Raw genomic sequence first — 12428 nt, forward strand, 5'->3', positions numbered from 1 at the left:
AGAAAGAAAGAAAGAAAGTAGTGGAAGGTTAGATGTTTTACATATCCTCACTGGCAATATGATTTAGTAGTTTTAGTTTACCTGCAATTTCACCCAAATCCTGCTATCTACCCCTGTACTTTCTTCTGTAAATCCCTGCACAATGGGCTAATGCTCTGTCACAGAAAGACTCTGCACCTAGATTTTCTCTCTGGTTTCTCACCTGTTGTGCTATACCCACATCTGTCTAATACATGGGGTACTCAGAGAGACCATGAGACTAAATTCCTCAGTGCTTTTAATTTTCCTCTATTGCAGGACATGGCTCTAAGGTTACACTTATCATTTGTCCTTCTAAATCCTTCCTGGATCATGGGTAGGAGAATGATCTAGAAATTCATCAGTTTATTTATTATTTTTTAATGTGGGTATGAGAAGTTTCTCAGGGGCTGGGAGTTTGGCCTAGTGGTAGAGTGCTTGCCTGGCATGCACGAAGCCCTGAGTTTGGTTCCTTGGTATCACATACATAGAAAAAAGCCAGAAGTGGTGATGTGGTAGAATGCTAGCCTTGAGCACAGAGAAGCTTGGGACAGTGCCCAGGCCCTGAGTTCAAGCCCCAGGACTTGCAAAAAAAATTAGAAAAGAGAAGTTTCTCAGAAGGTATATAAAGAAACAGGATAGCTAATGAAATACTGTCATGGCTCTTAGGGTGTATTATACAGATAAGAGACACTGGATTCCATAGGCACTTAATCTAAGTGTCACAGTGAAAGGAGGCTGAGGCAACACCATTCTCTAGGGAGCAAGTGCTGTCATTCACACTTGCCACGATGGGGTCAAGAACTGCTCATTAAGGCATCTTGCACATTATTTTCTCTGACATTTTCTGCTTCTTCTACTTCTTGATTCTGCACTGAACAGATCTGGGCAAGGTTTCCCTTTTTATCATATTGCCCACATCATTCTGATTTTCCATTTCTGTCACCCTTGCAGACACCTAGATGAAGATGGGCCCTAGCAAACACTATAATCTGACCTCTTCCTCCTCCTCTTCTTCTTCTTCTTCTTCTTTTTTTTTTTTTTTGCCAGTCCCGGGCTTTGAGCTCAGGGCCTGAGCACTGTCCTTGGGCTTTCTCAAGGCTAGAGTACTACCACTTTAGCCACAGCACCACTTTCAGCTTTTTCTATGTATGGGGTACTGAGGAATCGAACCCTGGTCTTTTGTGCATGCTAGGCAAGCACTCTACCACTAGGCCAAACTCCCATTCCCCCGACTTCTTTTCTTTCTTGTCCATACTCCTACATCCTCCTACTACTCGTAATACTCTAATAAGCTCTTGTTTGCCCTCAGTCCATCCTCAATGCCATCTCCAGAAGACTTTCAAATACACACCTGGTGATCTGACATTTCAATGCACTAATTTTCCATTTGCTATGACACAACGACAAAGGCATTGCTCTGTCAAAGATTTAGCTCTGCTGTGCCCCCTCTTCCTGACTTCCCAGAACAGTTTTACTCAATATTTTGCTAGCAGTGATAATTACATAAAAGTTCTAAATTCATTAGTGCCAAAATTTTTACATAGATTTTAACCCAAGAGCCTTAAAATGTTCTAATACTTGGGCCATACTGCATAGCTACTAAAAGAAATGTCTAGGGTAGGGGCCAGGAGTTTGGCCTAGTGGTTAAGGTGCTTGCCTAGCGTGCACAAAGACCAGGGTTCAATTCCTTGGTACCACATACATAGAAAAAAGCCGGAAGTGGTGCTGAGACTCAAGGGGTAGAGCTCTAGCCTTGAGAAAGTCCAAGGACAGTGCTCAGGCCCTGAGCTCAAGCCCAGGACTGGCAAAAAAAAAAGAAATGTCTAGGGTAAAAGCCAGACATTAGTATATTCTCCAGATCTTCAGGTAATTCCAGCATGGAGTGAAGTTAAGGAATAGTTGCCTTAAAAGATAAGTTTTCACTGTGCCTCGATAACAAAAATGGCAACTCAAATGGAGTGCCAGTGACTCACATCTGTGTAATCCTAGCTACTCAGGAGGCTGAGATCTGAGGATTGCAGTGTGAAACCAGACTGGGCAGGGAAGTCCTTGAAACTCTTATCTCCAATTAATCACAGAAAAGCCTGGAAATGGTGCTGTAGTTCACGTGGCAGAATGCTAGCTTTGAGCAAAAGGAGCTTAGGAACTGTGCCCAGGCCCAGAGTTCAAAGCCCAGCACTAGCTAACAGTAACAACAATAATAATGTAAATAATACTACCTACCTCTTTTGCTCAAGGCTAGCCTCTACAACTTTGAGCCACAGTGCCACTTCCAAGTCTATTTTAATGACTAAAGCTCACTCTCTTCAATTAGGATTATCTATCTGTTTGTAACTGTCTGAACTTCAATGTTCTAGAAGTTAGGTATTTCCTATCAGTCTCCATACTACTTCCTCTTCCTGTGGGCCTTCTTCAGTGAACCTCAGATCATAGTGAAAACTTAAGTCTTGCCTTCTCCTGATGAACTATACCAGCAAACAGCAGTCAAGTCCAAGAGATGCCACATTGGTTGACACACTGCAGCAAAGGCATCATTGTGTCACTTAGGCTACCAGCTTTGTTCTAGTCTACCCTCCAATTTATGTAGGCATCACTTTTAGCCAGTGAACTCATCAACCTTTCCACTAGCTTGGCAAGCTTTAGAGGAAGTCATCAATCAGTTATGTCTAATGAATGAGGGAAGATTTCCAGTGTCTTCATATGCCTGGATGAGCTCCATGCCCTCATGGATGTAAGCCCAAGAAAATAATGACTACACCTTTTTTCATGCTTTCACTGCACACACACAGCAAAGACATGACACATTCCTTAACACCTTTACTTCCTGGTAATTTGTGTTACATGACATTATACCCTCTAGTGGAATAATTGAGTATATAAGTAAATGATATTTAGTTTAGAGATTGAGAACACATAGGAGAAAATAACATAAGGGATGGTGATGAAAAGTTATACTGAAGAACAACTTTAATTAGAAGAGTCAGTTGGCCTCTGAATAGATATGAATTAGGAGTTGGAAGCAGATGCTAAAGGATCTTTGGAAAGAGCTCTCTAGGAAAGGCAAAGGGCAAACGGAAGGCTGGGGAACACAGACTTTCTTCAGAATAGGTGGTGACACTTGCAGGAGACATTATTTTGTGACAAGTAGTCTCTAATGCCATGACTTGAAGCAGGTCCTAGCCCTGAAGCTCTAGCAAAGTAGAGAGACCTGTTCACGTTGACCTCACTGCATCCAACATGGCTGCCAACTTCTTTTTCTCAGCCCAGGTAGGGAACAAGCTCTATGCTAACCTACCTATAAAATTCTTAATCCCGGCATTTTCTCACTGCTCTATAGACTTTTCTCTTGCTCGACTGCCATCCTATGTGGACTAATTTTCAAACTTCCTTCAATCCCTGACACTGCTGTTTCAATGATTTTTCTAGTTACATCCACCACACCATTACACACTCACAAGGTTTGATACACTTTCCATTGACTATAGAATATACATTCAAATCTTCCCTGGTCAGTATTTTCCTTCTTTCAGGAGACAGAACAACATTATCCTATTAGCTAGGAACTCACATAACCCATGCCCAATCTACCATTTGGCTAATTAATGACTCTTCTCAGAGAGACCTTGTTCCTTGAAAAAAATTCTTCCCTTACTTCACGTGATTTCCTCAGCCCATGCTGAAATCCTTTCTCCTTTGGTTGAAGGATGGACAGGTAGCATGAAGTTGAAATTTACATTATTCTAACATCAATTTATTTTCTTCTTTGTAAGTAGAAAAAAAACTTGCAGTCTTTGGAAGCATTCAGCAAGTAACATTACCTCACAGATAATGAACTCCTCCCTTGAGAGTGCAAAAATACACTCTCTTGCTATTTTAATTTAGAATGAATAAAGACATGAGGCCTTGACTAAGCCCGTAAAACCTTTGAACCAATGCTTTTCACAAGATGTATTCCATTTTCACATTATAATAACCACTTATTAAGTAGAGAATTTTCCTCTTATCATCTTTTGTTTTTCACCTAGAATGCGTATTCCTCATGTCTAACTGCAAGATTGTACCCTCTGACAAACATCTTCCTATCCCCACATGCAACTTCTGATAACTACCATTCTACTCTCTGCTTCTATGAGTTCCATTACTTCAGATACCACGTATAAGAATATTCAGTGTATTCAGTGTCTGTTTTCCTGTGACTGGCTTATTTCCTTATTACAATGTTGTCCAGGTTCATCTAAATGATCACAAATAGTAGGATTAGTGTGTGTGTGTGTGTGTGTGTGTGTGTGTGTGTGTGTGTGTGTGTGTGGTCATGGGGCTGAAATTCAGGGCCTGAGCATTGTCCCTGAGCTTCTGTTCTCAAGGCTAGCCCTCTACCCATTAAGCCACAGCTCTATTTCTAGCCTTTCGGTGTTGAATTGGAGATAAGTGTCTCACAGACTTTCCTGCCTATTCGAGCTTCCAATTATGATCCTAAGATCTCAGCCTCCTAAGTAGTTGGGACTACAGGTGTGAGCCACTGGCAACTGCGTAGCATTTCTTTCTTTCTTTCTTTTTTTAAGTTTGAACATCCAGACTCATTCTTAGGTGTGTTGGACCTAGGACTTGAACTCAGGGCCTGGGCACTGTCCCTGAGCTTGTTTTGCTCAAGGCTAATGCTCTACCGTTTGAACCACAGTTCCACTTGTAGCTTTTTTTGTAGTTTATTGGAGATAAAAGTCTCATGGCCTTTCCTGGCCAGACTGACTTGGAATCATGATCCTCAGATCTCAAACTTCTGAGTAGCTAGGATCACAGGCATGAGACACTGGTGTCCAGCTAAGACTCATTTTTATAAAGCACTGATTTGACTCTTCCTTCCTTGGAGCAAATATAGAATAGTTATTACTAGAGGTTGGAAAGTGGGAGAAGGAGTGCACAAATGGAGACAGGATTTGATCAGTGAACATCACATGCATGCTTTGAAATACCACATGGAACTCCATTGATATGCAGATAATGTATGTTAATGAAAATACTTTTTAAAAAAGCAAAACCTTCAGGCCAGAAGCATGGCTGAAGTGGTGGAGCACCAGCCATGCTCAAGCAAGCTACATACAAGGCTCTAAGTTTAAACTCTGATACTGTCATAAAACAAAAAGCAGAATTTCCTCCCAAACAATTTATGAGCCATCTATTGTGGACCATTTGCTGCATCACTAAAATAAGCCAGCATAGTCTCAGATTGGCTCCTTCATTTTGGTCTATTTTCCCTTAATTGTGTCATTCAAATCCATGATTTCATCTTATTCTTTTTTTTTTGCCAGTCCTGGGCTTAAGCTCAGGGCCTGAGGACTGTCCTTAGGTTTTCTCAAGGCTAGAGCTCTACCACTTGAGCCTCAGCATTACTTCCAGCTTTTTTCTATGAATGTGGTACCGAGGAATCGAACCCGGACCTTCGTGCATGCTAGGCAAGCACTCTACCACTAGGCCAAACTCCCAGCCCTCATCTTATTCTTAACATGAAGAATTTATATCTTCCCTAAGTGGACTTTTTTTTGATAGGTCTTGGGGCTTGAACTCTGGGCCTGGGTGCTGTCCCTGAGCTCTTCAGCTCAAAGCTACCACCCTACTCCTGGAGCCACAGCCCCATTTCCCATTTTCTAGTGATTAATTGGAGATAAGATTCTCATGGTCTTTTGTGCCTGGGCTGGCTTTGAACCACCATCCTCAGATCTCAGCCTCCTAAGTAGCTAGGATTACAGGCATGAGCCACCGCGCCCAGCAGTGGAACTTTTTAATACTCTCCCTTTTTGTCATTGAAGTCTAGATCTATCATGAGGTTCCTGTAATTAACATTAGTTGGCATCAGTTACATATATGGGGATTCTGAGACACCAAAGGTCAAGGGTTACACCATATTTTTTTCAAATGTACATTTTATAAATACATGCAATTTGAAATGTGTAAACTGGACACTTAAGAAACATCTACTTTTTGTTTGCCATTCATGGAACTTGAACTCAGGGTCTGGGCACTGTCTCAGCTTCTTTTGCTCAAAGCTAACACTCAACCACTTGAGCCATACAACCACTTATGACTTTGTCTATTTATGTGGTATTGAGGAATTGAACTTAAGGCTTTGTGCATACTAGATAAGCACTCTACCACTAAGCCACATACTAAGCCCAAGAGACATCTACTTTTATTTCATAGGAAGAAGTCCTGGAACTTACAGATGTGAAGAAATTTGTTCATGGACATACAGGATCCAGGATACTAGACTGGTAGTACAGCCATCTCTATTCCACATATTTAGTCTTCCTTGTATCAGGAGATTCAAACAACATAGACACTAAGATGGTGAGAAAGGGGAAAACCATCTTTCTATTGATATTTTACCCTGGAAGCATGGTCTCTCACATAAATAAGGGGAGATGGAGAGAAGACAACTCTTTCCCACTGCTTTTGACAACCACTGCTATAACCATTATGCATGAATTTCTGGGCAACCAATTTCTCCTCAACCCATCTGATCTTTCCCTTGTTCTCTCAATGGTTCTTCCAAACAGGAAGTTAAATCACTCAGCATTATACCACAAAATGATTTATTTATTGAGAAACTTCCCATATGCTAAACACTAAGTTTTTCAGGAAAATATTTCCATTAGAATCCTGTCTGTCTGTCTGTCTGTCTGTCTCTCTCTCTCCACACACACACACACACACACACACACACACACACACACACACACGCATGCATGCATGCACATGCACACACACATTTCTGGCATCTAACTAATAATTTGTAACGATACTCTACACTAGAAAGTTCTGTTTTAAGTTACATTTTTATTACCTCTCAGTAGTTGTACAAAGGGGTTAAAATTTGGGAATACAATGCAACTTGATTGATGTCACCCCTTTCATCATACTAGAAAGATCTTACTCCAGCCTTTCAAAGTACAAATCATACACAGTGCTAATCACCTGTATATTAACTAAATTTCCTTCTAACATGATTCTTTTTTTTGCCAGTCCTGGCTTGAACTCGGGGCCTGAGCACTGTCCTTGGGCTTTCTCAAGGCTAGAGCTCTACCGCTTAAAACAACAGCACCACTTCCTGCTTTTTCTATGTATGTGGTGTTGAGGAATCAAACCCAGGGCTTCATGCATGCTAGGCAAGCACTCTACCACTAGACCAGTCTCCAAGCCCAATTCCCAAGTCTTCTCTATCATCTCCCCCACTCTTGAAAAAACTTTTATAAATTCATATATTTTCTTTAATTTTGCAGAATTTCTATTTCTCTGGCCATTGCATATGCCAAATCACACTGCCAAGAACATACTTTCTTACCTTCCCTGGCCTATATAATACCTGTTTCTGTTTTTTCTTTTTTGCCAGTCCCAGGCTTAAGCTCAGGGCCTGAGCACTGTCCTTGGACTTTCTCAAGGCTAGAGCTCTACCACTTGAGTCACAGCACCACTTCCAGCCTTTTCTAAGTATGTGGTACCAAGGAATCGAACCCGGGTCTTCGTGCATGCTAGGCAAGCACTCTACCACTAGGCCAAACTCCCGGCCCCCCTGTTCCTGTTTTAAGAAACAGATTAGATGTTACTTTCTTCCAGAATAGTAAAACACAAATTCTGATCAGGTGTCCCTCTTTTGAGTTTCCAGTAAACCTAGGGCAATCTTCCTGTTTTTCTTAGTTTTATAACCTAGAACACGTTTCATTGTATTTTCTAATTTCCTGTAGTTTCTATAAGGGCATACATTCTCTGACAGCAAAGACTCTAGCCAGTTTTCAATGTCTAACCCAGTGCCTCTATGGAGTAGATAGACTCTTCTCTTTTTTTTTTTCAGTTGTAGAGCTTGAACTCTGGGCCTGGACGCTGTCCCTGAGCTCTTCAGTTGGAGGCTAACGCTCTACTACTTGAACCACAGCACCACTTCTGGTTTTGTGGTGATTAACTGGAGATAAGAGTTTCATGGACTTTTGTGTAAGGCAGGCTTTGAACCATGATCCTCAGATCTCAGCCTTCTGAGTAGCTAGGATTACAGGTATGAGCCACCAGTCCCTGGCTGTAGATAGATTCTTCTAGAGAACAAATGACTGGACAAACAGATTAATAAATATATAACATATGTAGATCATAGTGTATCTCCGTACACTCTTTATTCCAAATCCTGGCAGATTTTTTTTTGCCAGTCCTGGGCTTGAGCTCAGGGCCTGAGCACTGTCCTTGGACTTTCTCAAGGCTAGAGCTCTACCACTTGAGCCTCAGCACCACTTCCAGCTTTTTTTTTTCTATGCATGTGGTACCGAGGAATCGAACCCAGGTCTTCGTGCATGCAAGGCAATCACTCTATCACTAGGCCAAACTCCCAGTGCCAAATCCTGGCAGATTTACCTGATGTAGACCCTTTCCAGATCCAAGACTTCACATTTTGTCTGCATGCTGTCCCTAATACATGAGACTGTCTCTCCTACCTTTTCTCACAAGCACTGTCTGGGACTTTTTTTCCTCTCAGTACCTATGTAATTTCTTTACTATACACATTCATGTAGCATAGGACTCAATTGTCACCATACACAAACATTAACTCAAAATGGATCAAAGACCTCAATATCAGACCTAAAACACTGAAATTGCTACATGATAGAGTAGGAGAGACACTGGAACTCATAGGCACAGGCAAAAAAAATTCTTGGAACAGAGTCCCAGGGTCACAACAGATTGGAGAGAGATTCGACAAATGGGACTATCTAAAAATGAAAAGCTTCTGCACAGACAAAGGCATAGCTACTAAAGTAGAAAGACAGCCAACCAACTGGGAAAAGACATTTAACAATAATACATCAGACAAATGCTTAATATTCAATACCTACAGGGAACTCAAGAAACGAATCTCCCCAAACCCAGCAAACCAATCACTAAATGAGCAAGGGAACTAAAGAGAAACTTATTAAAAGAAGAGGTTAAAATGGCAAAGAAACATATGAGAAAATGCTCATAAACCATGGTCATAAAGGAAATGCAAATAGAAACAATCCTAAGATACCACCTTACCCCAATTAGAATGGCCTATATTCTGAACTCAGACAACGACAAATGCTGGTGGGAATGTGGAGAAAGAGGAACCTCACTGCACTGCTGGTGGGAATGTAAACTAGTTCAGCCACTCTAGAAGGCAGTTTGGAGGTTTCGCAAAAAAATAAATATAGGCCTTCCCTACGATCCTGCCATACCACTCCTGGGCATCTATCCTGAACATTATAACCCAGGATATGATAAGGACACCTGCTCAGCTATGTTCATCACTGCACTATTCACAATAGCCAGGCAATGGAAATAATCCAGATGCCCTACTGCAGATGAATGGATACAAAAAATGTGGTACATATATACAGTGGCATTCTACATAGCCAACAGACAAGATAAAATAATGGCATTCTCTGGGAAATGGATGACATTAGAGCAAATCATGTTGAGTGAGATAAGTCAAGACCAAAGGAACAAAGGCGCATGGTCTCCTTAATATGTGGATATTAGATCTAAACATTACAAGAGCAATGACTCAATATTCGGGTACTCAAGATTATTGACACTGTCTTGGAGATAGAAATATAACTACATAGACATAAAAATCTATAATGGGATATATACTCTATAGGTATAATGTTATATAGATTGGTATGTATCCATGACATACAAAATCTAGCTTAATTTTAATTATGTTCTAAAATCTATGTGCCAGTGATTGTATATAGAGATTCCCTTCTTGAATATTTGTTTGTTAAGCATGGCATTTGAAATATGATATAAAAATCGGTGTTAATAAATTTTAATTAAAAAAAGAATTCATGTTGGTATATGTTGTGCTTTCAGGTTAAGAGCTGAAGAAGGCAGAAAGGTTCAAAAACAGTTATTTGTGGAATGAGTAGAGAAGTGATCAGAAAAATGACAAGATGAGCATGATAAGTTAGCTGGACTTTCCATAATAGGGCACATGAGAAAGGCTGAAAAGGGATGTCTATAGAGTCTCCTTGGGTCACACACATCATAAGAGTGTGATTAGTAGAATTGGAGTACCATGATACTGATTTATTTTATCAAGCAGCTTTGTTTATTTATTGTTGGTCATGAACCTTGCACGTAAACCCTGGGCACTCTCCCTGAGGTTTTTTGCTCAAAGCTAACTTTCTAACACTTTGAGCCACAGCTCCACTTCTGGTTCTCAGGTAGTTAATTTGAGATGAGTCTTGCAGGCTTTCCTGCCTGGGCAGACCACCAGTGCCCCAACTGTCTTGATTTAATTTATTTTGCTTCTACAAAGGAAAATGTACAGTTGCCTATTGGTCAATGTGTGGGTAATATAGCTAAATAAGCCATAATCCAAATCTTATTAGAGAATATAGAAAATTTGCTAAAGAAGCCAGCCAGGCAGAAATGTTTTGAGTTTACAAGCTTCACAACTTGTTTTCACTTATTTTCCTAGAAACGTTTGGAGAATTAGTAGCCACATACCCTTGATTAATGTATATAGGCTAGGACAGACAGAAAAGAGAATAATAACACATATTGTCTCTTCTTACAACACTGCAATAGGCAGACCTTAAAGACTTTATCAATTAGGTTGGTAGCATAAAGGATGGGAAAAGGGGATCTCTTAGGATCACAAATTGCAGTACAATTTTCTGGCTCTCAGCATGTTTGCAATTAAGAAAACACACATACTGAATATTTTATAGAATTGTTTTCTTAGTTATGATAAACAGGTATCAGAAAAAAATGAATCAGAAGAACATTGTATTTATACACAGTGAGACCAAGGGAGTATATTCTTAGGAGAGGACCACAAAGGCTCCATGCCTGTGTGAATCTGATCACATACAATAATAAGTGCTACTACACTTTTGGTGGAAATGCAAATTTGTTCAATCACTCTGGAAAGTAGTATGGAGGTTCCTCAAAAATAAACATAGAAGGCTGGGAATTTGGCCTAGTGGTAGAGTGCTTGCCTAGCATGCACAAAGACCCGGGTTCGATTCCTCGATAGCCCGGGACTGGTTAAAAAATAAAAAAGAATAAACATAGAGCTTCCCTATGACCCAGCAATTCCCCTCCTGGGCATTTATCCAAATGACCACAAACCAGGCCACACTAAAGCCTCCAGCACAATCATGTTCCTTGCAGCATTGTTTACCATAGCCAGGATATGGAATAACCAAGATACACCTCAGTGGATGAATGGATCAATTGTGCTTCCATCAGAAAGAATGATATTGCCCCATTCGTAATGAAATAGAAAGACTTGGAAAAATTATACTAAGGCAAGTAAGTCAGACTCAAAGAAACATAGGTTGCATGGTTTCCTTCATTTGTAATAATTAGGATGTGCCTAGAAATATACAATTTAACACACTGGATGGTAAAATACAAAAAAATACATGGGGACACGATAAATTATACAGGGTACTAGACATTCAGACAGTGAGACCAAAGGAGGCTCACAAGGGCTCAATAGCTATATGTGTATATGATTGTATAAAATTATGTTTATCAAAAAAATTCCAAGCAATGGAAACATGAAGCTTCTTGTTATTGTGATTTTTATTTTTGTTTCTCCTTTGTTGCTCTTTTGTTTTCTTTACTTTTGTCTGTTTGTGGGAGGGTAAGGGGGAGCATAGAAATGGTGAGACAATGGGTGAACAAATGCAGCAGTGATACTTACTAGACACCATGTTGAAAATGAAATATACAACTTGTGGGGGGGAAGGGGGCAAACAAGATGAGGGGAAGGGGTGGGGGAGGGGAAATGGGGACAAAAACATGAGAAGGGGTATCAATATGTGAGAAGTAATGCACCTTATATCTGGCAAATATAACTGTAGCCCCTCTAATAATTACCAAAAAACCCAACTTATGGGGGTAGGTCAGGAGGGAAAAAGTGGGAGAAAGTGAGGGAAGGAATGACATTGTTTAAAAAAAAAATGGGGGCCGGGAGTTTGGCCTAGTGGTTAAAGTGCTTGCCTAGCATGCACGAAGACCCGGGTTCAATTCCTCGGCACCACATACATAGAAAAAAGCCGGAAGTGGTGCTGAGGCTCAAGTGGTAGAGCTCTAGCCTTGAGAAAGTCCAAGGACAGTGCTCAGGCCCTGAAAGCAAGCCCGGGACTGGCAAAAAAAAAATGGGCTGGGACTGGGAGTTTGGTTTAGTGGTAGAGTGCTTGCCTAGCATGCACAAAGACCAGGTTTTGATTCATCTGTACTACATACATAGAAAAAAAGCCAGTAGTGGTGCTGTGGCTCAAGTGGTAGAGCTCTAGCCTTGAGAAAGTACAAGGACAGGGCTCAGGCCCTGAGTTCAAGCCCAAAGACTGGCAAAAAAAAAAACACAAAAAAGAAGAAATTTATCCAGACTC

The 12428-nt window shown here is 40.7% G+C and overlaps 1 long non-coding RNA gene across 1 annotated transcript in view; it reads right to left on the bottom strand.

Annotated features, from left to right (window-relative positions):
- The window catches only part of LOC150041017 (uncharacterized), an 80352-nt gene that overhangs the window by 66161 nt on the left and 1763 nt on the right, over positions 1–12428 (bottom strand). The gene's annotated exons all lie outside the window — the stretch shown is intronic.

The sequence above is a fragment of the Megascapheus bottae genome, chromosome X, assembly GCF_031878675.1.
Source record: "Megascapheus bottae isolate mThoBot1 chromosome X, mThoBot2.hap1, whole genome shotgun sequence".
In the NCBI taxonomy this organism is placed as follows: domain Eukaryota; kingdom Metazoa; phylum Chordata; class Mammalia; order Rodentia; family Geomyidae; genus Megascapheus; species Megascapheus bottae.